This window comes from Euleptes europaea, chromosome 7, assembly GCF_029931775.1.
Source record: "Euleptes europaea isolate rEulEur1 chromosome 7, rEulEur1.hap1, whole genome shotgun sequence".
In the NCBI taxonomy this organism is placed as follows: domain Eukaryota; kingdom Metazoa; phylum Chordata; class Lepidosauria; order Squamata; family Sphaerodactylidae; genus Euleptes; species Euleptes europaea.
This window is the reverse complement of record NC_079318.1, coordinates 4,014,091-4,041,676: the sequence shown is the minus strand read 5'-3', so window position 1 is coordinate 4,041,676 and position 27,586 is coordinate 4,014,091.

The window sequence follows — 27,586 nt, the reverse complement described above, 5'->3', positions numbered from 1 at the left end:
ACATTTGCATAAATTTGCATAAATGACATTTTCAATAGGATAAAGAAAACACATTTGTTTTTTTTTTGTTTTTTTGGGCAGTCCAGGGTATCCATATATATAATTACTTTAAATTTTAAAGTTTAAAACAAACAAGCAAACGGTACTACCACCTGTTGCGCAGCGGCTGTGACTGTGTGGCGCAGCAACCTTTCCATGCACGGAGGAAAGAGTGCCTCTGAGCATGCACTGTGTTCCTTGTCCTCCCCTCTCTCCCCAAAAACTCTTCCAAGCAGGCCGGGGCTCTCGCGAGGAAACCCCCTCTCTTGTGACTGGGACACTGCTTGTGCACAGAACTGCAGTTATCCCTCAAAGCGGAGCTCCATTTAATCACCTCACGAGAGCGAAGGGCCAGGAAAGAGCCGAGGGCCGCTTATCCCGCTCGGACTTTTCGTGCCTTTTTCTCCCCTCTGCCAGTCACCGCTCCTTCTGCGCCTCACCGAAACTGTGCGCTCGAGGGGGAAATCCCGAACTGTGCATGCACCTCGACTCTCTCCCCCTTGGCCTTGCCAGAGTGGAACTGATGACTCAGGGCAGAGCGGAACTGATGACTCAGGACAGAAAATCGAAGCCACACTACAGACATGCGCACTTGGATTCCAGGCTGAAGCTCCCGCCCCACCCGAGCGCGGCTAAAAGTAAAAACAATGTGGCTGTAGCGGCCTCAAGGGGAACGCCCTCTTCTCCTCCGAGACCTGAACTGGCCAAGCCAGGGGAGCTTCCTTGGCCTCCCACACATCCTGCCGCATCATCCCCCCAACACAGCTGCGACCGCTCCCAGGGCTGGCCCGCCCGGCTCTCAGCTGGGCAGCGGGGCTACAGCTGGTGTGCGGTGGCACGCCGCCGCATCTCTGCAGCCCAGCTCCTTCTGGCTGTCGGTCGGCCAGTTCCTCACCTCTCTGCTTGGGGTCTTCCCTGCCCTTGCGGATGGATCAGGGTTACAGGGCGTCTGGGTTAGTCCTGGACAGCCCAGGATGGGCTATTCCTCCAGATAGAATCAGCCAAAATGGATCCTGCAAACTGAACCCTATTACCCTCGTGTCTTCTGTCTGTCCACCTCCTCTGTGAGTAAAAATTCTTCTTGGAGTCACCAGGAAGATCCCATGTATCCCAGCTACAAAATTTTGATTGCTTGTCAGAGCCATTGACAGGAAGGTGATACTTGGGAGAAATTGACTTTTGACTTCCCGCCTGCCTTCTAATTTTTAAAAGGAAGTGCGGGGTTTTTGCAAAGCCTAAATGTCATAATAAAATGCATTTCTCCACAAATGTCTGTTATTAATCTGGTTGTCAAAGATATACTGGCTGTGAACACTGATGGTCTGTTTAAGTATAATGACCATAGCTAAAAATGATTTTGCAGGTCCAAGTGGATATCAATATGGGCTGATTCTTATGTTACATTGGTGGCATAACTGCCACCAAGTTTCTTCTCTGTTAGCTGGCTTCCATTCACAACCTGCTAGGATCAGGTGGAAGGTAAATTACTAGATTACCTGCTATGATAGTATACTCCTCTATTGGCAGTGTTGATGTTGGCATACATGATATACTATATGATGTGACCCACACATGCTGCAAACTTTCATGTGTTACTGTCAATGGGGAAAATATGGTGTCACACCAAAGGTGCTACAAAAGTAATGCATGAACTGGCTGTAATGTAGGCCAGATTAAGATGACACTCTGAGGGAAACTGCAGAACAAATTCCAGACTTGATGCATACCTTGCATACCTACTGATCAGTATGTCAGAAATAAACCATGAGATACTGTTAGCCAAATTGCTCAGTTATGAATATTTATATGGGGAATTAGCAAATCAGTAACTGGCAAATGACATAACTAAGCAGGACATAACCTATGTATAGCAGAGTCTGTACTGCTACCCTCAAAGTAAGGCGGAGGCAGTGGATTTAGTTAAAAGGTTTTTACTTAAATTAATATGTACTCACACAAAACATAGCAACACTTTCATAACACACATACAGAGCCTAGGAAATCAAGGTAGTAGGAATAGGATGTTCGCCAATGTGGCAGGGTCCCTTGAAGAGGAGCAATATTCACCTGTTCCTGAAGACGGCTGCCGAGGAGGTCCGGCCTGCTCTCCAGCAAGTCAGTTCCTCTTTGGGTCAAAAGTTGCCAAATGTTTTCCTAAGAAAACCCAAACTTCCCACTGGGCTTCAGGATTCCCCCTAAAGCACAATGTAGGTAAATTCTGCCACCAGCTCTCAGTTCCAAAAGGCTAGCTTTCCCAGGGAGGAGCTAAGAGCAACTCTTCCCCAGCTAGTTTCCAAAAGGCCAAAAAGACAGCGCCAGCCCTGCAGAGTAGAGACTCTGTCAGGGAGGGTAGCAGTCAGCAAAAGTTACAAAAGGTAGGTGGTTTTCACACACACACACGCATTTAGACACTTAGATTTAGCCCTGAGACTTTAAAGTAAAGTCAAAGATTTTTATTCTAAAGAAATGTGCTCATTACAGAAAGAAATATATTCGTGAGGCAAAATAGCATAAAATAAGAAAGACTATCAATTGCTAACTACACAGTAATTCCTAGGCATTTAGGCAAAGCTTATGAGAGGTTACAGAGACAAAAGGACTTGCTTCCAAGTCGTTACCAGATTTCCAATTGTAAGGATCGTTCCCATCTTGCCCCTTCTCCCTGGGGCAGAGTGATTGCAGAGTGATGCAGCATGAGGTCAAGCCAGCGTGTCCCCAAAACTCCATACATCTATCAAAAAAAGTTTATTCTTATACCTTTCAAACTCACCAGCTGGTGATCAGTCAGCCAATGAATTCCTCAGGAAAACAATAAACCAATTTCATATTTGTCATGTCACTAGCCAACTCTTTGAAGACATGAGATAAGTTGTATTCCTCCAGAGAATGCAAATTATCAGGAGATTCTCAGAGCCAGCGAGGGCTAAGGTGTGACAGGATGTGTCACCTTGGAGACAGATGGGCCATCAGTGAGCAAGCTTCAAAGGGAAGGGGGTTTGGGAAAGAGTTCCTTCCCCCGCTCTCACAGACTACAAACAGAGCTTTAAAATGCATGTGCTAGGGGTAACTAGGCCTCAGTCTGAACTAAAGTTTTGAGCCAATGTTGTGCAGTATTGTAGCAAACGGAAATGCAGGGTATATTTCCTTTACAACGGCGTCCTGGGATCCATGCGGCAAATGAGGGAAAGGGGGGCAGGGGCTTCTCAGGACTTGGCCAGCAAGGCGGGAGGGGTGCGTAGTTGGGCAGCGCTTACCCAAACCAACAGAGTAACAGCAAGTGTGGGAGGAAGAAAGATCCCTCTCGAGTGTATCTTGGCGTTCCCAGATATACCCTTCTGGGGTGGGGGTTAATTAGATTACCCCACGTGGTTCCCAGTGTGGACAAAGACCTAGATGGTTGGCTGTGAGGGTGGGGAAGGGGGGCAATTAAGACAGGCTAACTTAAACCATTGACTGCGCACATTCCGGGAGGGTTGGGAGTCGCTGGAGACAAAAGCTTGCGCAACTGCGCCCAGGTGCAGCACCAGAGGTGCAATCTTGTGCTGCTGTTATCTTGGGGATTTCCGATGAGCCATTAAGTATGCAGATGGAGGGGGAAACGTTGCAGACATGTCGGGTCGTCTCTTGCGAAATGACAGCTGTTAGAGACATGATCTGGACAGAGAGAAAATGGATTCCCTCTGGTTCTTCATGAGGGCTTCCCTTCTGGTCCGTTTGGCTGGGTAGTACTGGGGCCTCTGTCCATGACATCTGGGCTTGACTCCCGTCTAAAATGGTGATGACTCGTGTATCTGCGGTTGCCAAGTAATACAGTCCGGGAGATGGCAACCGCTGGCTTACAACACAGAAGTCAACAGGACCCAGTCATTGATTGGCCTGCCCAAAACAACCATTTGTTCCATTCACTTTGCCAGCTGAATTTGTTCTTCACAGCATTTTTATATACTGAAACAACCTAACAATAGCATAGCAAGGAACTAAGGAGCCCATATGTTTGTTAACAAATGCCAATTAATTAGAGTTGCCAGGTGCCCAGTGGTGGCAGGCAAACCCCTGGTAATTCACCCCTCTGCCCACCAACCACCTGAGGGTCGGCGGGCAAACGTGCATGAGCACATACCCACCACGTGCACGGCACTTCCGGTTTACAGTCATAAGTGCCACCTTGTGAGGGGCCTTATATCACTCAAACGCTTAGTCTAAGTGGTAAAGGGCCGCTTTACCACTCAAACTAAGAGGTATAAGGCCCCTCGCGAGGCGGCATTTCTAATTGTAAACTGGAAGTGACATGCACGCACTTTGGCGTGCTTGCAATCCCTACTCAGCCCCAAAACCTCCTGCCGGAGGAGAGAGGGGACCTGGCAGCCCTACAATTAATCCCTAACTGCAATTTTGCTGAGTGCCTGAATCAAATTATTTGAGAGTGCCAACACCTCAGTGCCACTTGCTTTTATTTTTTCTTAAAGTAACAAATACCAGAATAAAATAAAATAATGATAAGCAAAACAGAGTTGCTTTGATCCAGTGGAGAGCAAGCACACAGAACAGCCAAAGTAGTTTGTGAGTAAACCTCTTTAAAGAAGCTCAAAGCCAACTGATCAGCTGTTTGGATGGGAAAGAGGCATGGGGGGGAGAATGGAAGCACTCCCTTCTCTTCCTTCTGTACAACCTATAAGTAGGATTTTAAAATCTAGTCTAACCCTTAGCCTGGTGTCTAGTATCTTTTTTGGAAGGCTTGTGGACAATACTTCATTTTTGGCGAAGACAGAATTTCTATCTAGAGAAAGTTGACCTCCTCTATGGTATACAACATACTTGATTGAGTAATGCATTAAAAAAATAGACAGCTTTTAGCACTTTCTTTTGGTGGGAAATATGGATGTCATAAATGCAAGCTGATTCTTCCATATTGCATTTCCCCTAAATTGCTCATTGTATCTTTCAGGACCATTAGACCAACTCCTTCCATATACCATAGCCTCTTTCCCTAAACTGTCCCTTTCTCCTTGTGATGTCACATAGCATATCAACTGCCATTTTCCTCTTGAGAGTTTAATTTTAGTATTTCCATATCCATAAGAATGGGAAAATCACCTTGCCGAATCAGATCAAAGATCAAGCTTCTTCTTCCTTGAACAAGTAGCCTGCCAAATGCCCTTCGAATGATTTTTGTCTCCAGTGTCTGATAATGAGAGGTGTATTTGCTCTGAGTGTGTAGTTACCATTCCTGGGTGTTGTGGCTAATCACCATTGGTTGACCTGTTCTTTATAAGTGTCTAATCCTATAAAGTGGACGTGGTTATGGCAACGAATTCTAATGATTATGACCTGCATAAAGAAGTATTTTCTATTCTTTGTCCTCTATCTGCTGCCAATCAATCTGTCTCACAACATTACAAGACCAAGCTTAAACAACTTGGTAATTTAATTTGTCTAAGAATAACACACAACTGCTTAAGTTGCAAATGATGAGAAAGTAACTTCATGGCATTCATATTTTAATACAAATAGAAGGTATTTAATACAGTTTAGGTATTACTATATATAAAAAGAAAGAGCATTCAATTTTTAAACCTTTGTTGCTCTTGCTATGGAGTAAAGATTTTTAAAAGGAAAGAAACCACCAGGCAGAATTGGATCATATAATTATGCCCATATACAAGGAGGGAGAATATGGTAGTTGTCATCATTGACAGCAACTGTATTCATACTCCTTCCAAACTCCAGACAAATGAGGCATTTTATTATTTTTCTAAATAAAGTGTCACTCCAGCACGTTATTCATTACCAATGACAGATCCTTGTATTGCTTCTCTATTGCACACCAGAAATGCTAACAGAAAATTATATATTTAAAAGAGTTGGGAAAATAGGGGCTTTCAATTTATAAATAACAGTAATTTTTTATGCATTGGACAAATCTTGGAGTTGCTTCTTGGGGCCCCTTTGAGAACATCTCTTTGCTTAGATTTATCTGATTTATTTTCATTAGTATTCTGATGGATTACAATTTGATGCTGTATGACATGAATTTATCAGTGTGTCAGGCAGTGAAGATGATATTTCAAGAGGTTTCATTTGGTTACAAAACCTGCTTCTCTGGTCACTTTCTGCATTTCATTCAGCCATTTTACTCAATAAACAACCATGGGACTTTTGTGTGCATGTGTGTGTGTAAAGTGCCTTCAAGTCGCAGCCGATTTCTGGCGACCCCTTTTGGGGTTTTCATGGCAAGAGACTAACAGAGGTGGTTTGCCAGTGCCTTCCTCTGCACAGCAACCCTGGTATTCCTTGCTGGTCTCCCATCCAAATACTAACCAGGGCTGACCTTGCTTAGCTTCCGAGATCTGACGAGATCAGGCTCGCCTGGGCCACCCAGGTCAGGGCTTTGTGTGCACAGCTATAAATAATAAAAGATTCCAATAAGTCAGCTAATTCCAGCAAATATTAACATAAGCATTATTCAGTTAATTACCAGTAAACATGCTGTGAAAAAAATTCTTACTGTGGTAAAGCAACAAATAATGTCTCATCTCTATGTCATACTAATACTACACATCTAAAATTGGCTACTTTAGAGCAGCATTCTTTGTACATGGTCAGAACTTACTGGATCAAACTAGGAAGCAGTGCAAAAACATGTACATGTGATCCAGCTAATGCATGCTCAGCTTTGGGAACCAGACAGAGAGGCAAAATGGGTAAGGCTAGAAAGATCAGTCATGTAACTTTCACCACACAACCCACCAAAATCAAGGCAATAAAAAACACACCTATTTTGTAAGTTAATACATTTTTCTGTTGAGTGTTTTGAGTAGACCAGTGAATCAGGGAAAGAGGACAGTAACAGGAAACAGTACGAGAATTCACATGTTAGTTATTTGCAGGCATGTTCCCATAAACAAATACCAATTCAGTCAAACAAAATGAGCAAGGCTAGGATACAGAGAAAACAAGGCAGCTCCCTCACCACACACCTCAAGCTGTATCATTAACAACAATGTATTTTTGACAGATAAGAGCTGGGGACAGCTATGACGAAATCAGTGAGAGAACATGCATGCTCAAATTATTTGTAGTTGGAACCAAGCAACGCTCCATGAAGGACTACCAAATCAGCCAGGCAAAACAGGAAGGGCTTGTGGTAATTCACAAACATCGAATGCAATAGATCCCAGGTGGCTACAGTATAAAGTTAATTTTTATTAAACTCCTGGTACCTCCCATTGCTTATCTTTGTTTGATAGTGCTGAATCCCCTTCCCCTTTTTGTCTGTGTGAGTAATAGTCTACAAGTTGCCTGCTATGAATGCATTCATCCAAATGTGCCCCATACAAGACTATCCAGTTTTCACTGCCATCTGTAGATGAGGAGGGGATTAGCATTAGGAATCGTGTGGGTTTTTCTTAGTTCATGGTGAAAGCTAATGCTCACATGGGGAAGGACAGTGGGCAAAGGGTTCATCACAGCATCCCCTGTAGGATACATTAAAATGGGCTTCAGGAAAGGTTAATTTAATACCCTTTTAGATATATATATAATCTATAGTAGTAAGCTGGATCTATTAAAGAATGTAGAGATGGTGGTGGTTAGATAATGTGAGGTTAGTAGGTTAGTTTAACTGAATATATAGTAGTAATATTAATATACTAGATTAACTGTATGTATCATTGGAATCTCAGTTTGATCTCATTTATAGGTCTTTTATAATTGTTATATTCTTTGTTGTCTTTGTAAGTTTTGTATCATATATATATTTCTTTGTATCTTTCTATATTTATTATAAAATATATTTAAAAAAGAAAATGTTGTAAAGGTAAATCTTAGACAAGATGGCTGCCTCTGACCAAGGCATTGGCATTGGCACTCCTACTTGGATAGTCATACCAACAAGGTGCTAACTGGGATACTGGGGAGGGGCAGAGCCAGCTGGTAAGCTTGGCCTGTGTTGCCTGCTCTTTTCTCATAGCAATGTATAAGAATGAAAAATCACAACCCCATCTAGTATCATATAGAAACATAGTATTAACAAATAAAATTATAGGTGCTTACTCACCAATATACCACACAGCAATCTGGTAGACACCTGCCATGGCGACATAATGGGTTGGATCCAACCAGCTTTTCCACTGGTGAAAAATGGAGGAGGTCTTTGACCCAAAAGACTATGCTGAAGGTCATGGGACCTGCATGGAAAAAAGCCATGCAGGATGGGGGCTGGAGAGCAATTAAGCAAGACTGAGCAAAAAAGTTGTAAGAGACAAACCAAATGACATCACAAGCTAACACACTAAATATTTTCCAAAAATGCCAAAAAATGTTTCCTCAAACGACTAAGATAAAAATGAGGTATACTTTTAAAACATGAAAATTAACTCAAAATGAGTAACTTCATCTTCATATTTAAAATTATTGTGTCATTAATGCTAAAAGGGGGTCATCCCTGAAGATCACACGTTTGAAATGTGATTTGATAAAGCACCTCATTTTGAGCTGTTGTTTTGCTGGAGGATTGCTTTGAGAAAAAAGTGGAGGGTATAGAGCAAATAGCCTGGCTAGCAAGTCTCACTGCCAAAGCTGAAACTTCCTTCACAGCAGTTTGTTATCTCTACATCAGCATTTGTGGGGCCAGGCATCATCCTTCAAGGGACCTGATGTCTTTCATTCTCTGATCTCTACTTTATGCACATATATATTCATAACATACTTGCATTAAGAGCATATTATCTAAAAAAAATATTCATCTGCAAGACTAAAAAAGGGCAAAATCTGATGCCCCAATTAGGAATCTCTTGAGAAAGTTAATATCAGATTAGGTTATATTGTGAAATAATATTCTTCACATCATTTTAAAGAAATGAGTCACATGGCAAACCCTTGAGATTCTCATTTCAACTCCAAGCTGGCTACTTCGAGATGAAGCTGAGATGAAGCTGGTATGGTAGTTATTAGACTGTTAGAAATTCATTGCCGTCAGTCATTCAGCAAGGTGCAGTTACACTGCTGCTGACTTGATTACAAAGAGATGGGACATTTCTATGACTGGTGACAATCAATGCTATTACCATAAGAGAAAGGTGATTCATTCCATCCTGCAATCAGAGTATGAGATGCACTAGAATCCATTGTATTCCAATGGAGAAATGTGAAACATTAATTGACTCCCATTTGCCATTTCACTTATACTAGAATTGCCATTTGACAGCAGATCATTCCAGTTAGAAGACCACATGCACACAGCTGCACTTGCAAAACATTTTATTTGGCCTTAAGCAGTTGCTTGAGGGAGGCAGATGTACACCCTGAAGACTGGTGTCAATTGTAGACTGAGCTCAGTGATGCAAGATGTCATTTGGTGAATTAACTGGGATGGTAGAAGTAATATTCTTGGGCTCCTTTGGATGCACTTCATCACAGGGAGGATTTTTTAAAAAAAGGATCAATAACCCAGTAGCACGGTGTAGCTTGATTTTATAGATTTTATGGCAGTCTTGTTCTAAAGCTGTATTTCCCAAAGTGGGCAATATTGCCCCCTGGGGGGAGCTGAAACAATCCAGGGGGCTGATAGTAGCCTCTGGTGCAATTGGGGGGGGGGGGCACTGAATAAAAATAAGGGGCGGTGGAAACAAAGAAAGAAGAGAAGAGAATTTTGCAAAAATTGTTCATACATGTTTCATCTGTTGTGTAACATAGAGTTGAAGTCATAGTGATTATTTTCCAAATAAACACACAACATGCAAGTTATAACCAATCAGTGGCAGAGGCAGATCTACTGTGAAGCTAATGAAGCTTAAGCTTCAGGGCCCCTAATCCTGGAAGGGCCCCCTGAAGCAACTTTTTTTAAATGAGTGAATTTCTCAACAAAATCGATGGCGTTTTTAGTGATAGAATCATAAGCCAATGGGTTGAAGTAGTTAATATTGAATTTAGAATATGCTCTAATACCCATTTCATATGGCCTCAAAATGTCCCTGTAATTGGTCAAATTGCAAAATTTTCTTGGGGGCTTGCAGTGCTCGAACCCCCAGATTTAAGGGCTCACTGAGCTCACCAGAATCTATTCATAGCCTACATTTTGGCAGCTGGAGCCTCAAATCCTTCATTGGTGCTTGGCTTAATAGTTCTGTAGCTCAGCCCTTAGGCCACAGCCAACTGGAAGCATAAAAAGACCTAAATTCTCAATTCAGGCTGCACTTATGTTGTTTGTAGGACTGTTGAAAAAAATCATTAAAATTCGGGTTTGGGTTTATTGGTCATTTTTTTTATTTGGGAAAACCTGAATGCCAGATTTCCTATACTGGCAAAGGTAAAAATTCGGGTAGGAATTCGGGTTTCCCAAATAATTCAGTCTTTAAACCCATTTAAACCCATTCACAGACTTTTGTGGCTCCTGGGAGGGCATTTTTGCAGGTAGAGGTCCCACATTTTCAGGGTAGCTAGAAGGGGCTCTCCTTTACCAAGTTTGGTAAAGATCGGGTCAGGGGGTCAGGAGTTATGGCTCTGATTACACAACCCCTACCTCAAAAGGGCCCCAATTATGGGGCCCTAACAAAATCAGTCCCAAAAAAGAAAGAAAAAGGGGAGAAAGCACAGAGCCATGCCTCTGAGCAGAGGCGAATAGCCGAACCCAAAAATCCGAATACCTATTCGGCTTTTTCGGGAATTGCCTATTCGGCTTCGACTTTGTTTCCAGGTTTCAGTATCTGGTAAACCCAAATCCTGAAAATTACTGAAATGGCTAATTTCGGGTTTATTTTTGGTTTAGGTTTATCGATATGCACAACTCTAGATGGGAGTGAGAGTGAGGCAAGCTTCACTGGCAAAAGCTCAGTGAAGATGTCATGGGCCCTGCCTTGGGAGCTGAGGACTCAGAGGACTCTGAAGCTGAAGTGGAGGAACAGGTTGCCTCTGGGTCCTCAGTACCTCCATTGCAGCCAGTAGCACAGGAGCCTGAAACAACTCAGCAGGAACCACAGCTAGGCAAGGAGATGGAACAAGGGCAGACAGAAGCTACTCTTCCCCCCACCCCTGCAGTGGAAGCTGAGAATGGCAGCCCTCCAAGCTCACCTGAACCTGATAGGCATATCAGGACTCGGCAGCGTGTGGTTCTGCAAGGTAGAAGGAGAAGTGCTCGCTTGGAGAGGCTAAGCAGACAGAGAACTGGTACTGAGTCGTTTCAGGATGAAGCCTAGTCTGGAAGTGCACTGACTGATAAAGGCAGTGCAGGCATGCTTTCACTTTGCGGAAGCAACCGTGCAGTTTCTCTGTGTTCCAGCTACTGCTCATGATTAATCTCTCCGGCTGTTGACTCCTGCCTGCTTTGACGACGCCTCCGACTTCTGACCTTGGTAGACAGCATAACCTTCGTCACCTACTCAGAAAGGGGCTAGATACCTCCCGCACATCTGAGGACTTCGGGCACTGCCTGGCCCTTGGCCTATGCCGGCACAGAAGAGGGCCAGGAAAAAATTAAATAGCCTTCCACAGTTGCTCCTCTGATTGGCTGTACTGCATGAGGTAGCTGATCAACTCCCATGCTTAAGCTCTCATTTTTGTAAGCGGGATGGAGACATCCAACAGCTCCTGGCCTTAAGAAAGGACAAGAACTGTAACTCTAGGCAAGCTGTGGTCTGGTTCTTTTAGGCCAAGCCTATTGCCTCTCTTGATTTCAGCTAGATTTATTCCTAGATATATGGGTACATAATATTAGAGCTTCACAAAGGAGTCTGCTTGTATTCAACAATGTTTATTAAGAAGTAAATTCTATTGAACTTAGTAAGAGTTACTTTTGGTCAAGTGTGTATAAAATCAGACAGGCATTGCACAGCTCGCACTTTGTTCACAAAATAGCATAAAACATGGTTCATAGTACTTTGCTCTCCCTACTTACATGTTAGAAAGGCACAATGAATACTATAAGACTTGCTCCTGAATAATCAAACTGTTTTGTGGGTTGCCAGAAGTTGGGCTGTCCCACCCTGCCTCTAAGCTCAGAGTGACAGTTCTGTTGCTCTTCACTCTTCCTTCTCCTCAGAACCAAGGCTGTATGCCTCCCAAAATAAGGAGAATCTTCAGATTCCATCAACAGGGATATCGTAAAATCTGTTCCCATTACTATTGTGTGCTATTTTTATAAACTCCTTCAGAATGGCAAAATGCAGTCTACATTGTATCTGCTCATAAGATGCTCAGATGCATGAAGCATGACCATGCTTTCAACATGTGATAAAACCAGACTGAAAAGTTCTCCATTTAGGAATAAACATTAAAGAAGAATTTGGTTCACATATTATGGATTATTTCATAATCAGGGAACAGTTACCAATGGGAGTTTGAAACAGAATAGAATCAAATTAATTCATGGAAGTAGGAAAAGAAAAGATATAAGTGAACAAGTCCTTCAAATCCTGCAGTGTGACAATGGTGCAGATCTAAAGTTTTGTCCCCTGCTAAATCCAAATGAATACAAAGAAATATTTTATTCTCAACATTATTCACCATGTGGTAGTTTGAGTGAACAGTAAATTGAACAATTTTTCATCACCACAACCTGTTAAAGCTGTTGAAAACTGCATTTTGATCTTACATTCCATACTAATGTTTGCCAAGGTTTACAATCTCAAGCATGGAAGTAGTAATTAAATCTTAGTTTTGGGTCATTTCATTCATCTGCATTCATAAGAAGGGATGGTTGCAATTTACCTCAATAGTTACTTGCTTCTGCTGCAATTACTGCACAATATAACTTCGCATCAACAGCAAGCAATGTTCTGTACTGAAAGTTGAAGAAACATACTGTCTATCTATAGGGCTACAGCTACCAGTAAACACATAAAGTGAGATGTAAGAAAAGGGAAAGTGATTGACTGGTAGATAGTAGAGGGGATATCTCTTTCAGGTACCAATGAGCTTGTAGCCCCATCCCAAGTTTTTAAATCATTCTTATTTAGCACTAGCCACTATCTTCTTTAGTCATGCTTCTCTTTTTTTTAAAAAAGGTCAGAGATTAAGTAATTGACATGTAACCTCTAATAATATACAGAGTGCCTTTATCTTTATTTCTAAGCACCTGAAGGGTGTCCCTGTGCATTTAGAATGAATAGGCTCACCATTCCCTGTTGGGGGCAGGGGATCCCCTGCCCCCAGTGGGTGTTGCCCACCACTGCTTAACTGGCTAGTGGTGGGGGGAATGGGGGGAAATGGAGGGCATCAGCAGTGTCCTGATATGTGCCTGAAAGTGACATCAGCATGTCACCATGAGACTCTGGGAATGCTCTGGTATTTGGGCAAATCTCTATGGTTAAACCATAGAACCATAGAGATTTGCCCAAATGCCAGAGCGTCCTCAGCTTACCTGAGTGACATGTTGATATCACTTCGGGGCACAAAGGGAGTGATGTCTGCACATTGCCAGTGATGTCATTATGTCTCTGGTGAGCCCCCACTGCTAATAAGTCCCCTCACCAGTTGCCAGGCTCTGCTTAGCAACTATAAGAACAAAGGAGCATGGCTTTCTTCAAGGGCAGATGGCAAAGCTGCTCGTATGCCAGAACTCTGTCAACTCTATTTAAAAAATAATAATAAAGCACTGCCCAGCCTCCTCTGACAGCATTCTCATGACATAGTACAATTTTGAGGACAGCTGAATGTTAAAGAGCTTCTGTTCGTGTAAACTACTATTTTTAACACATCATGGGTTGGGCGGGGGCTGATGGAGGTGGAGGAAGGGGAGAAACATCACAGCAAGCCCAAAAATCTGATTCTTCATCATTCTTCTTAATTATGATATATTTGCAATTGCTTTTAACCTTCAGCCACATTCTTAGTTCAAAATGTAGGGTACTGTCCTGGTAAGAGCACTGACTGCAATTTAAACTCTAAAATTGTTTCGTGAATGTCACCGTTTACATTTTGTAATGAAAGAAATTATGGAAATTGAGATGGAAGGGGAAGTAAAAATAATAAAAGATGGCTAATCCCACAATCAGTAGGGAAGGTAGAATAATACACACAAAAAGAAACTCCTTAAGACACTTTTGAACAGAAACCTTCAAAAAGCAGATTGCTTTTATTTTATCATTTGTAAGATATTGTCATATATCTAAAATGAACTTTGTCCTGTTGGTTCACTGCATGTTCTCTGCTCCCATCTGAATGAGATTAAAAGAAACTCCTACACTTAAAATAAAGCAAAAGAACATGCTTCTTTTTAATGTTCTAAAAATAAATAAAAATGCACAGGATTTTCTGAACAATGAGAGATTTGCATCAGATCTGCAATTTCAGTGACTGTAGGTCTCCTTTCCAACTTTTGCTACTTTTAACCTTTTTAAACAGATTTGCTTACGGGTTGAAAAGAGGTTTTCCAACTGTTCAGATGAATACATTATTTGCTTCCAAAATGAAAGAAAGGGGAAATGAATCTAAAAGCAAATGTAAAATATCCCTTTGAAATTTATTTTAAATCCAATACACCAGCTAAGAGCATAACAGTTGTTAAGCCCTGCAACCTTCTATTGGCTTAGCTCTGGTCTTCAAAAGCCAAGACCAATGGAAAGGTCTTTGTATAGTACAGGATATGGTTTTTGACAACTCTCCAAGGGGAGGAAGTTGCACAGTTATAGGGCAGCCAGTGCAAATGTCCTTATATATTAATACAGTGTATGCAGTGCTCATCTAAGAACTAATAAGCTTCAGCTACCTTATCATTTCATAGGATAGCAAGACCATTCACAGAAGAGTTGTCTGATGTAGACACTCAGAAGCCAGTTGTTTGGAAAGCATAGCTCTTTAGCTTCATTCTGGCATCATTCTGCCATGTGAATGAACTGTGAATCAGAATAATTGCACGGAAGTCATTGTGCACGGGTCTGCATGGGGTCAAATGTTCTTTTAATACATATTTGATTAATTAATATGAGACTGTGCTGCCCTTCTACAACAGACTCTCACAGAGGACAGGAGACCTAAACTGAGCTTCCATAAGGTGACTCACCATGCTGCTGCCTGCTAACTTGTTCTCCTTGCAGGAAAAGGCACTGGTACATATAGGGTGCATGAGCAAAATGGGTTGATGGGTGTGTGGTGATGCTAAGAAAGGCCTGGAAGGGAGTACTCCATGGGTAGATGTGGCAGGTGTCAGAGGCTTCTCACCATGTTGACACCTTGGATCTTTTTTATGTTTCAGAGTTGCACTTTTAGGCCCAATATGTCTTACTAGAAACACCAGCTGGTGTTTCTAATAAGACATATTGGTCACTGGTCATGGGACTGGGTGTGTAAAAATGAGCTGCTTTAGTGTTACCACATGATAAACAAGCAATGGTTAACTCCACCTCCTTTTTCCAACAGCTTACAGCAGGGGTGTCGAACTCATTTGTTAGGAGGGCCTGATACAACATAAATGTCACTTGGTCGGGCCGGGCCATGTGCGCATAAATAAATAAATACCATATGTAATGCCAGATACTGGAGATACAAACTTCATAGAAGACACCTTCAAAGTCAATTAATGATATTGTTTTTTACTTAAAACACGAATAAGTTTACAACAATAACATTCTTTTCTTTCATTTAACAGTCTTATTGTTATTTTGTAAAGTATGTTCTTATTTTAAGTAAAAAATAAAGTAAAAAATATCATGAATTGACTTTGAAAGTGTCTTCTATGAAGTTTGTATCTCTAGTCCGTGCTATTAATTTCATTAAAAAATGCCTCCTTGATTTCCGTGATGTAAGAAAGGCAAGATATAAATGTTATTTTTTAGAAGTCACTCAAGCTATTTACATTATGCTGCAGTCTGCTTTGTTTTGCTGTATATTTTTTTGTGGGTTACATTTCACTACAATTTTCTTTAGTTGTTCTAACTTTATTTTACATGATAACGTAAATTGCCTTGGCAAGTTCAATTGGAAGTCCAGTAAATACATAACTATATACATGCATACATAATGTTGTAGTAGAGAAAGAAGTTTAGAAATGAGAAAACAACTTGGTTTCACTGTTCAGGAAATTTGAAAGGATGAACAACTCTTGCTATCATCTTGGGTAATTAATTTTAATTGTTACCTCATTTAAGTGGACATCAATTGGTAAGTTAGGCACCAATTTAGTGGAGTACACTTACCTGGAAAATGAGTACACCTAATCATAGATCAAACATGCAGAGAAAAATGGATTGACTTCTAGCAATAGATTTTCTAGAATGATTTTCTAGGAATTCTTTGGCTCAATAATGGCTTAGTAAATAAAGGGACTCTAGCAGATATAATGTGCATTTACTTTATCAAGAATTTGTACACAGTTGTATGTGACAGATTTGAGCTTGTGGCTTTAAATCAGTTGTGTCCTCCTGGGATGTATATAGATAAGAAGAGCACACAGCAGTAGGGCTGTTGATTCGGTTCAGCCCGAACTGAAAAACAGCCGAATTCCTCCTGATTCGGCGGTTTTTCGGTTCGGACGAACCAAACCCAAAAAAGGGGGGAACTAGGGAGCCGAATTGGCTGAGTTTGGGGTGTTCCCGAATGAATTCGGCCAATTCGGGCCCTTTAAACAGATCTGCGCCTTCCAGCTGGAAGGCGCAGATCTGCTTCCCCCCCCCCCCGCGCCTCCAGGGAGCGTCCCTGGAGACGCGTGGGGTGCCCTTTAAACAGATGTGTGCCTCCCACACAACAGATGTGTGCCTCCCACACAAGACCAACACATTCAATACCTGGTATCTCTGGGTCAAGAAGGGCCCTAAAGGAGAAAGCCTCCCAGATCAACACACACACACCCTCTGTGACTGGTGAAGGACTGAGAAACCTGGGTGTGACAGTTTTTTCAGGGCAACAACCCAGAAACATTGTCCTTTCTTTAATTCATTAAAAAACCTCAGAACACTGAAACTGTGTGGCTGGACAATCTCAACCAAACTAGTCTATAAGTAAGGTGTACTGTGAGTATACATTTGAAAAGAAACTGTCTCACCTCTGTATGTGTTTGATATAATGACCTGGGAGTGTTTTCTTTTTCTTTTACAGCAAACTAAAAATTAACCTGTGTGGTGAATACAATTAATGCTTCTCATAAAGAAGCTATTAGTATAAAGTACAACTCAAGAACTTTCAAGGCAATACAGGATTCCATTATAAGGACTCATTTTTATTATGATTGTTAGTTTACTTTTTAAAACTTTTATTTGTTTACTTATCTAGATGTGAAGATCACATTCCAGGTCTAGTGAGTAGAGATAGCTCTTACTGTGTTGGACGGGGTATAAACTGAATAAACTAAAATAAAACCCCAGAATAGCATAAAAACAAAGTCCATAAAAGCAGGCCACTGACAACTTAAAATAGGAGTTTCTAGACTGAAATAACGTTAAAAAAATCAGTTGATTGATTAAAAGCCTGGGTGAACAGAAACATTTTGGCTTGGCTCCTGAAAGAAAATAATGTAGGCACCAGGCAAGCCTCACGGGGAAAGGCATTCCACAAGTGAGGGGCCACTACTGAAAAAGTCCTGTCTCTGGTTGCCACCTCTCTCACCTCTGAAAGTGTAAAGATAGCAGGCTTCTGAGGCAGATCTTAACTAGTGGGCTGGGCGATATGGGAAGGGGCAGTCCTTCGAATATCCTGGCCCCAAGTCATTTAGAGCTTTAAAGGTAAGAACCAGCGCTTTGAATTGTGCCCGAAAACAAATTAATAGCTAAGGCAGGTCTTTCAGCATTAGAGTGATACATCCTACCTCTGACAATGGTCTGACTGCTGCATTTTGGCTGTGAGGAAGGGGAAAAGAAGATTTAATGTAAGGAAGGGGATACAGGGGGAAATGAAGTGACCCAAACAAGTTCTTGCATATTCCCCACTTGTTAAATTGAATCCTGCCTCATGCACTGTGCAGATGTGATATCTGGAACTTCAAAGAGTTCCCAGTGCTGTATTGTGAAGGTTATACTGGACTCCCTTGTTAACATCATTACCCCTCACTCTAACACCTTGTTGTCAGTAATTCAATTTCTGTATGTGTTCCACCACACATTAAACTATAGTAAGTGTAGCTTGCTCACTGACTGAGAATTCTGTATTTGCATGGCAGAGAGATGAGACATGAGTCTAAAGATATAAAAAAACTAATCAATGTAAACAGTGTAAACAATGTAAACGTTAATGGGTTACCAAAGTAACATGACAGAACTAGAAACTAGGTGGTATGCTAGCAACATACTTAAAGTGAGAAAATGTGTACAGTTTCCTGAGCTCCCTTTTTTCCATAGCCAAGACAAATGGAAGATGGCTTTTATAGGATCATCACCCCTTTGTATAACCACATAAAAGAACTATTCCCTGACTCATTGATCCTCGTGATACTTTCTCTAATTCCATTACGTTTATGGGGAAATTACATCAACTTCATGAATGCAGGTTTGGTTGTGATGAAAAATAATTTACTGTCACTGCTACATTATCTTTATTCAATGCTCTACGCTCTTCCAAAAGTGGAGAGGATTTGGTTGCTTCTGTTGTGTTTCCCATAGATGTTTGCCTCTAATTGTCTTTAGCACAAAACAAAATAAATAGGGCATGACAGTCAGTATCCTGCAAGTAGCAATGCACTTGGGAGCTCCTACTGTGAACACAACTCTCTGAAGGAAAGAGACAGTGGGCTAAGGAAAGGTAACAGCACCTGGGAAACATTGTGCAGAGGTCAGAGCAGGAGGGAGGTTAAGGTGAAGGAGATGAACCAGCAAATAATTACATCACCCCCTCTTTCTTTTAAAATGTCCTTCTTGCTTTTCTTCAGCTGCCTATACACATGCATGCTCTGTAGTGGCCACAACCTTGTGGAACAGTCTACTTGAGGAGGCCAGGAAGGCTTCAATGCTTCTTACATTCCACAAACCATGTAAAACAAAATTATCCAGCAGGGCATTTTTAGAAAGCTCTATTATAATCGATTGGTTCAAGAAGTTGTTTCAATAAAAAAGCCTTTAATATCTCTTAATTGTTGGACACTCCCTATGTATGGTTTGTGTTGCTTTGTTCTTATTTTCTGGGAATTTGTATATTTACTGGCAACCTATTTAGATTAAGCTGTAGCTTAATTAGGATATGCTATTAGTCTGTATCCCTTTAAACTTACTAGGGAGATTAAATTGAGGTATAGAGTGGGTTGGTTGTATTATTGTTATACTGTATTTGTGGGGATTTGATTGAGTACTGCTGCAAGTGAACATTCAGGTGCAGGCAGGGATAGTAAGATCTAGGGAGGCCAGCATGGGGCTGGAGATACCAGTCATTGGGGGCATGGGAGGTATGGCAGTGGGAGCAAGCACTACAAGGGAAGGAACTGGAGATATGAGCATGCTGGGATCCCTTCCAACCTGTGGCCCATCCCAAGAGACAATGGTAGAGGTGCTAGGTTTTACCCATCTTCAACATTGCTGTTGTGTAATGCCAGATTCATTAACAATAGGAGCGCCACCCTGCAGGACTATTGCATGATGCAGAGTGTGGACCTGGCTTGCGTGACCAAGACCTGGGTGCAGGTCTTTTATGCAACTCCCTAGGAACGTGCTGGCTGGGTCTCTGGCTTGGTCCTGCAATTACTCAGTCACTCTTCACCAGTAGTTGCTGATGTGCAGCCAAATGCATGCTGTGTCTTCGAGCTTGCAGGTCAGCTCTCAGCTGCTTCCTGCGTGCTTCCAGGGATGCCAGGGATCCTGGCGGACTGGGGTCCTGAGGTTGATCCACTGCCCTGAGGTCAGGGGGTGACTCTGAGCCAATTGGCTGCTGTGTCTCTGGGAGTGCCTGCAGTTGGTCTCCCAGCTGGATAACTGGGGTCAGCTGTAGCCTGCTTTCACAGGCCTCCTCCTCTGAGTCCTCGCTGGCACTAGACCCAGGGTGGGTCATGACAGAGTGACAATTTACAAAACATCACCTTCTATGTCTGTGCATATCCAGATGCCACCCAAAGCAAACTGTAAATGTTCAGGTGGCATAACATTCCAAAATGGTGTGTAAATACTGAAGACAAAGCCAGGAGCAGAAGGAAGAGGAGCAGGGGGAGCAGGGCTAGGTAATGACCAGCTGAAGCATGAGACAAAGCAGGTAAAGCAAGCTGGAGCTCAGAGTGGGGGACAAGTGTGGGAGAAGTGACCAGTGGCAAGGGTGGGGGAAGGGGGGGAAGGATCGCCTTCCACTGTGAGTCCTCATGGGCCCCTCTTGTAACAGCTACATAACAAACATGGTGTTGGGGATTGGGATGGATTAGTTAATATCTTAATATGCATCCCTTTGGAGTGTGTATACCTTCCAATCTTGGAAGTTTCTTTTTCTTAGAGTGAAACTTGCAGCAAACCTTTCTCCATACTTTGAATGACATTTCGTAGGTCCATCCAATCTGGATAAAACCACTCTTGGGGGCTGGATCTGGCCTGGTCTGAAGATCCTCACCTCGGCAGTAGATAATACCATTTTCATGGGGGTAGACATAAGGAACAATTAAGAGATGGCAAATATCATCCAGGGGAGGGGTGAAGCAAGAAAAGAAAAAGTGAATTAAAGCATTCAAGATAAGTCACTATTCATGCAAAGGCTAAAGGGCACAAAAGTGTTGTTGATAATGAGAAATATTTTAGGCATGCTGACAAAATTTTACAAGTATAAGTACTGTGAATTTGAATGTCAGCACCTCTCCCTCTGTGAAAGCTCCCCATGCTTGTTATCATAACAGAAATGTTCCGTGTTTCATTCTGACAAAAGGGAAATTGGTAGTTAATCTTTTTGAAGAATCTATTTAATGTTTTAAATGCATTGCAGTAAAACTTATTTTAACTGCCTTGCCCCAAGTCGCACAATTCCAGATTTACATCTTAATTACCAGTGAGAGATGTTCCAGTGGAATTAATTCAGACTTTAAAAAAAAATCAAAAGGAGCCAAGAGGACATCATCAGGCAGAAATGATGATGGTAGGAAATCAATAAGAACACTCTGGGATATTTTATGTGAGGCCATAAACAGCTTCCTGTTAGGCGAAGCTGTTTGTGCTTCACAGTTATTAGCATGCTATTGTACAGTAAATTTCCATGACTATTTTGACATGGAAGTTAACACAGTAATGTTGCCTATTAGATTATTTTTCCCTCCATGGTGACTGGTCTTGCGTCTGTTTCTGACAGATCTCTGAGAGTTATTAAGATTTTACTTTTTCCAAAATAACACGGAAATGTGACTCAAGCCAGTGTTAGGCTTATTACCCAATTCTAACCAAAGCAAAACTGAAGGAGATATTTTTAAAATTTATACTGGGGAGAGAGCTAGTCTTACTTCTGAGTAATTCCTTTGGACCCTTGGGGAGTCATAATCCAGTGATGAATATCATCCAGGGAGGCATCTTAAAATACATTGGCTTAGTAGGTTTGTATTTTCTGTGTTTGATCAGCAAGTTATGTCACCCAAGCAAGTCACCAGGTCTAAATGGATAAAAACAAGGCAGCATCAGAGGAAACATTAGATAAGAACCTTGAATTTTTAAATGTCTTAATGAAATCCATAATAGAAGGTAAAAACATTTTAAACAGTTATCCTCTTGGTTACCCCCGTGGAACCAGATTCCCCTTCCGTGTTCTCTTGGAGATGCCTACTTGGAGCTTTGCAGGCTGCAATGAAGGGTACTCACTTAAACAATAAGTTCATTAACACATGGCCATTTTGTTCCTGTTATCTCCCGAGAATAGAGTGAATCCCCCAGGGCCACATGCATGGCCCTGGCCTGACCGGAAAATCAACTCACCCACTTCCGGACCTTTCCCAGGTTAAGGTAGTGCTCAGTTATCCCGACTTTATTTTTTAGAGTGCTGCAGCCGCGGGGGTAGACTGGTGCATTACAGCACCTGGGTCGACCTCATGGCCCGGAGGTGGCAGCAGCATCATTAGTTTTCCACCCGGACCCCTCTCTTTCCCCCCCGGCACCCACGCTTTCCACCTCTGCTTCCCTCTAGCATTAGCCGTTAGAGAATGGAGGCTGTTGACCGACTGGGAGGCTGGTGGGCAAACCCTCCAATGCCGGACTTCTGTTCCTTCTCTTATGCCCCTGGGTGAGAGAAGCCGGCACCCGGCCTGCGTTGGGGCCAGAAGGTGGTCTTTGTTGCAGGCTCTGGGCTGCAGGCTGGTGAAAAGGTAGGAACCCCAGCAACAAAGACCGCCTCCTGGCCCTACCGCGGGCCGGGCGCCAGCTTCTCTCGCCCAGGGGCCCGTGCACAAGGAACAGAGGTGCGGCATCGGAGGGTTTGCACTCCAGCCTCCCGGTCGGTCAAAAGCCTCCCTTCTCTAACAGCTAATGCTGGAGGGAAGCGGAGGAGGAGAGCATGAGTGCGGGGGGGGGGAAGATGCCATCTTTGCTGCTCTGTCTATAACTCTGGGGCTTCGGGCTGCAGGCTGGTGCTGGAGGGAAGACTTTTGTTTGTCCCTGTCCCCTCTCCCCATGAGTTCGATTTTTTGAACATGGGATTCCAAAGAGTGAGATAGGACAGGGACAAACAAAAGCAAAATCAGCCATGTGTTAATGGCCTAAGTGTATGCAGTAGGCCACAAAGCTTTGCAACATGAGGTGCCACTCAGCACCCAGGGTAGTTGTTTTTTCTTCTTATTTATCATCACCCTCAAACTGCTGCAACAGGTTGCAACCCTGCAAGCACTGCATCTGCATCCCTACAATGCTCTTGCGCCGCCGGGAGGAATTGAAAAAAATATCAAATTCTCCTAACAAGAGTTTTTAAGGATAGCGTGTGTTTGCCTCTGTGTAAACAAAGGGTTAAACAACCACAGAAATGCACTACAGCTGGTCTCAAAGACATCAACACAATAAGAAAGTCTGTGTTAATTAACCCAGGGCTTTCAGCTGAGGTTGAAAAACAGCAGAAGCGCAGAGTTGCCGCTTCTTCCCCGAAGCTACAAACAAAAGTACAGAAGCTCTTCCCGGACTCCCAGGTAGTGAAAAAGAACTAAAGTGGTTGGCCAGGGTGAGTAAATCCAAGTCCAAACCAGCTTCCCCACACTGAGAGATTTACTCCCAACCAGGGCAATTGAATTGGATGCCCTGCATCTGCATTTTGCAAGCCAAATCTACCCAAATCTACCCAAACATCAGCTAGACTTCAACTTTTCCTCTTCCCCTCCCCTTGGCAGCCTCTCCCTGGAAAACGTCTGTCCAAGTGGTGCAGTGCCAACTACCAGATCAGTTGCAGTTAGGGTTGACAACCTCCAGATATTAGCTGGAGATCTCCTGCTATTACAACTGATCTCCAGCCAATAGAGATCAGTTCATCTGGAGAAAATGGCTGCTTTGGCAATTGGACTATATGGCATTGTCCCCCCTCCCCAAATCCCACCCTCCTCAGGCTCCGCCCCAAATACCTTCCATCAGTGGCGAAGAGGGACCTGGTAGCCCAGACTAGGCCAGACCCAATATTTACTGGGGAACCCACAAGGGAACCTCATTTTCCTTGTATTCCCACTCCCCCATTTCATTTCCTTCCTTCTTGCAGCACCCATGTCCTTACACCTCATAGCTTCCTTCTTTCCTTCCCTCCTACCAAAATTTTGGCCCTTTTATTTGCCCCACATCTTCAGCTATATTTATTATTTATTTACTTCATTTATACCCCATCTTTCAACCCAGTGGGGACCCAAAGCAGCTTACATGATTCTCCCCTCCTCCATTTTATTCTCACAACAATCCTGTAGGGCAGAGTGGCCTGCATGATTCACCCAAGATCAACCAATGAACATCCATGGCAGAGTGGGGATCTGAGCCTGGGTCTCCCATATGCCTACACCTCTCTGGCTTTTGTAGATGGTGGCAGATCTGGAATGGTAGTAAGCAGCTGGATCTGTATGAGTCATGCATATCTCATAGTAGCAAGTCACCCAGTGGTTGTTCCCTAAATGAGTCCTCCCTCAAAAGCCGAAACAGCCCTGAAAAGAGCTCTGCCCATTACCCCTGCCTTTTACTAATAGAAACCAAGATTTGAAGACTGGTAATACTATTGCAGCTGCCTAGCAATCACTACAATGGCCACTGGGCTGTCCTTTCTTAAAGGTACAGGCACTACTTATACTTTGGGGGGAGGGGTTAATCACCCAATGTATTTGTTTCTAGATTTCAGATTTTTCTGCAAGCCTGGGGCTTTTTCAAGTGTGTTGAAAGAGCTGTCTTACCTGCTCATGGCTCCAGCTTCCGAGTATAAGTACATAGAAAGTTGGCAACATTAAGAATGATAAATGTTAACAAAGACTTGTAGAGGCATCTTATTTCCTGACACCCCACTATTTCCTTGTTCCATTCCCTGAAATCATTATTGCCTCTCCCCTTTTCCTACTTCCCTCTCTCCTTCCCACCCAACAGCCAACCTACTTTTATCTGCCCTCTGTCTTTAGCTTTCCATCCTTTCCTTACCCTGGCAGCTTCTCCCTAGAAAAACTCTGGCCAAGGTATGCAGCCTGGCATAGTAGTCTGAGCCTGGCATAGTAGTGCAGCGGGGAACCCACAAGGACTTAGAGGGAACTCACTTTTCTTGTATCCCCGTCACACGCTATTTCCTCTATTCTCCCATTTCCAGCAATATTTATCTTTATTTACTTCATTTATATCCCTTTTTCTTCACAATGGGGATCAAATGTAGCTTACATCATTGATTCATTTTATCCTCACAACAATCTTGTTGCTGACCCAAAGTCACCCAGTGAGCTTCCAAAGCAGAGTGGGGATTCAGACATCAGTCCTTCGGGTTCTAGTCTGAAACTCTAACCACTACAATAGCTTTTGTGGTGGCTACTGTTGAACAGTAGCAAGCAGCCATGCCTGGATAAGTCATGCAAACTGTGTGGTAGCAAGTTGGCTGGTGGCTGCTGCCATGCCTGGCACTAATGAGTCTTCCCTCAAATGCCAAAACAGCCCTGGAAAGAGCCCCTCCTAATCCCTCTGCCTTTTCCTATCAGAATACTGAAGTGGTTGCCTAGCAATGGCCAGTGAGGGCATCTGTTTAATAAAGCTACAGGCTCTTATTTTACCATTTTGGAGGGTTAAACCCATATATACACTTAAAATGTCAGTTTTATCTGCAAATCTGGTGCTCTTCTCAGGTTTGTAGAAAGGTCTTCTCTATCTTTGCCCCCAATTTCCAGATTTAAGTATCCACAGATGGAGGCACATTGTAAAGTAGATATATTGATAGAAGAATAGAATAGAATAGAATAGAATAGAATAGAATAGAATAGAATAGAATAGAATAGAACAATACAATGAAAAAAGGATTGAATCTTCTGTGGAAAATATATACATGAGTGATGCATGTGGCATCTTTACTACAAAATATTAAGAGCAATATACTGAAAATAATTACACTAACTATTTTTCTCAGTGTTGTGCTTTTAAAAACCTCAGCTGAAGCCCAGCATTCTGATTTAGAAACAATTTTTTTTTAAAAAAATAAGAGAAATGTGAAAAGTGTGGGTAGCAAGAATAATTAAACATTTCAGAAGCATTATCTATGACATCTAGGGGGAAATAATGCTGAAGGGAGACAGAATTCTTAACAAAACATGGGGTAGTAAAAAGGTCAGGGACCAATTATTCTTTCTGTGTTCCCACTGAGGGAAATTAATAAGTTTGAAGAAAACTACAACCCAGTGTGTTGTATTTATATTAAAAGAAAATAACATCTTTATAAGAACTACAGTGCTTAATGGCACATTCTTCCAAATGATAGAAAATTGCATTATGTGAAAACTATCAACTTTACATTCTTATTGCCTATCAAAGTGAGGCAAAATCAATATTATAGGGCAGGGAAGTTTACATGCAAAGCACTTTGCAATATATGTTCATCACAGAGAATTGGTGTAGTAACTGTAAACTACAAAATGGGAAGTCCCTGGTTCAAATTTCGTTGGGGCCAAATCAGATAAGACTAATGGCAGCTCTCCATATGAAGATCCCAATGTTGTTGTTTTTAATGGTGTAGGACCCCAATTCAGATGAGGACCTTAGGATATTTTAAGGGTGATTTTAAGTCTTTGTCCATGACTTTTTTCTGATCTGAAATGACCCCTTGAGTGTAAGTATAAAGAGCTGTATGTTTGTCCAGTGGGGCAAACTGCAGTCCATTTAGGTCATTTTGAGTAGGGAAACATCGGATCTGTTCAACTGTCAATCACCCACTTTGAATGGCTGTGGAGCAGCTTTGCAGCTGCACAGTAGTAGAGATAGAAGGTAGAGTTTCATTACCTTGTCATTCTAGAGTTTCATTTCTTTGTCACAAAGGGCCTTTTGCATCCGGCAGTAGGTGAAGTTGCTTGTACCTGGGTCACAGATGGTTGGGTCTGGTCATTAAATGCATTGCCAAGAAGGCACCCTCCCATCCGAGGATAAACCACCCAAGATGCCTCAACCCTTGGAAATTTGTACCAATCCAGCCAAGAAATCATAGAATCATAGAGTTGGAAGGGACCACCAGGGTCATCTAGTCCAACCCCCTGCACAATGCAGGAAATTCTGAACTACCTCCCCCACACACACCCCAGTGACCCCTACTCCATGCCCAGATAATGGCCAAGATGCCCTCCTTCTCACCATCTGCTTAAGGTCATAGAATCAACATTGCTGAGAGATGGCCATCTAACCACTTCTTAAAAACCTCCAGGGAAAGAGAGCTTACCACCTCCTGAGGAAGCCTGTTCCAGTGAGGAGATGTATTAGACAAGTGAAAATGATCACTAGGATCCCTCCCCCATTGTGGAAAGCACATTAAAGAGAACTTTAAAAATAGCCATATATACAGGGGAAATAAAATAGCTGATCAAGCCAAGGAGACATATTATCACAGGCCTGCCTTGTATGCCTGATAATTATTTTAACTCCACCTGAACAATACCTAGAGTTGCCAACCTCCAGGTACTAGCTTGAAATCTCCTGCTATCACAACTGATCTCCAGTCGATAGAGAAAATGGCCTGGAGAAAATGACCTGGAGAAAATGGCCGCTTTAGCAATTGGACTATACAACATTGAAGTCCCTCCCCAAACCCCGCCCTCCTCAGGCTCCACCCCCAAAACCTCCCACCATTGGCGAAGAGGGGCCTGGCAACCCTAGGCTCAGAGTGGCTGACAACCAGTAAAAACAGTCTCAAACACATACTGTATAAAATTCATGATGTTACACCCACCCTCATCTCTTCTTTCTGGGTGACAAATCAGAAACTGACACTCAGCTTATCTCCAGTTGACCTCCCAGTCAATTGAAAGTTGGCTTCTGAACAATTAAACAGCAAACCTGTATTGTTCAGTGTGAGTGGAAGAAAAAAGAAGGCCACACCAAGGCAAAAATCAAGGAAGAGAAGAAAAACATGAGATGGAATCAAGTTTAGCTGCCCTTGTTTGTGCATGTGTGTTTTAAAAATAAAGTTCCAAATGGCAATTTTAATGAATAGTCTTCCTTCCTGCTCTTCCGTTCATCATGAAGTCTGGATCCTTGGTCTGCCATCTGTGCTGGGGATGGCTTAG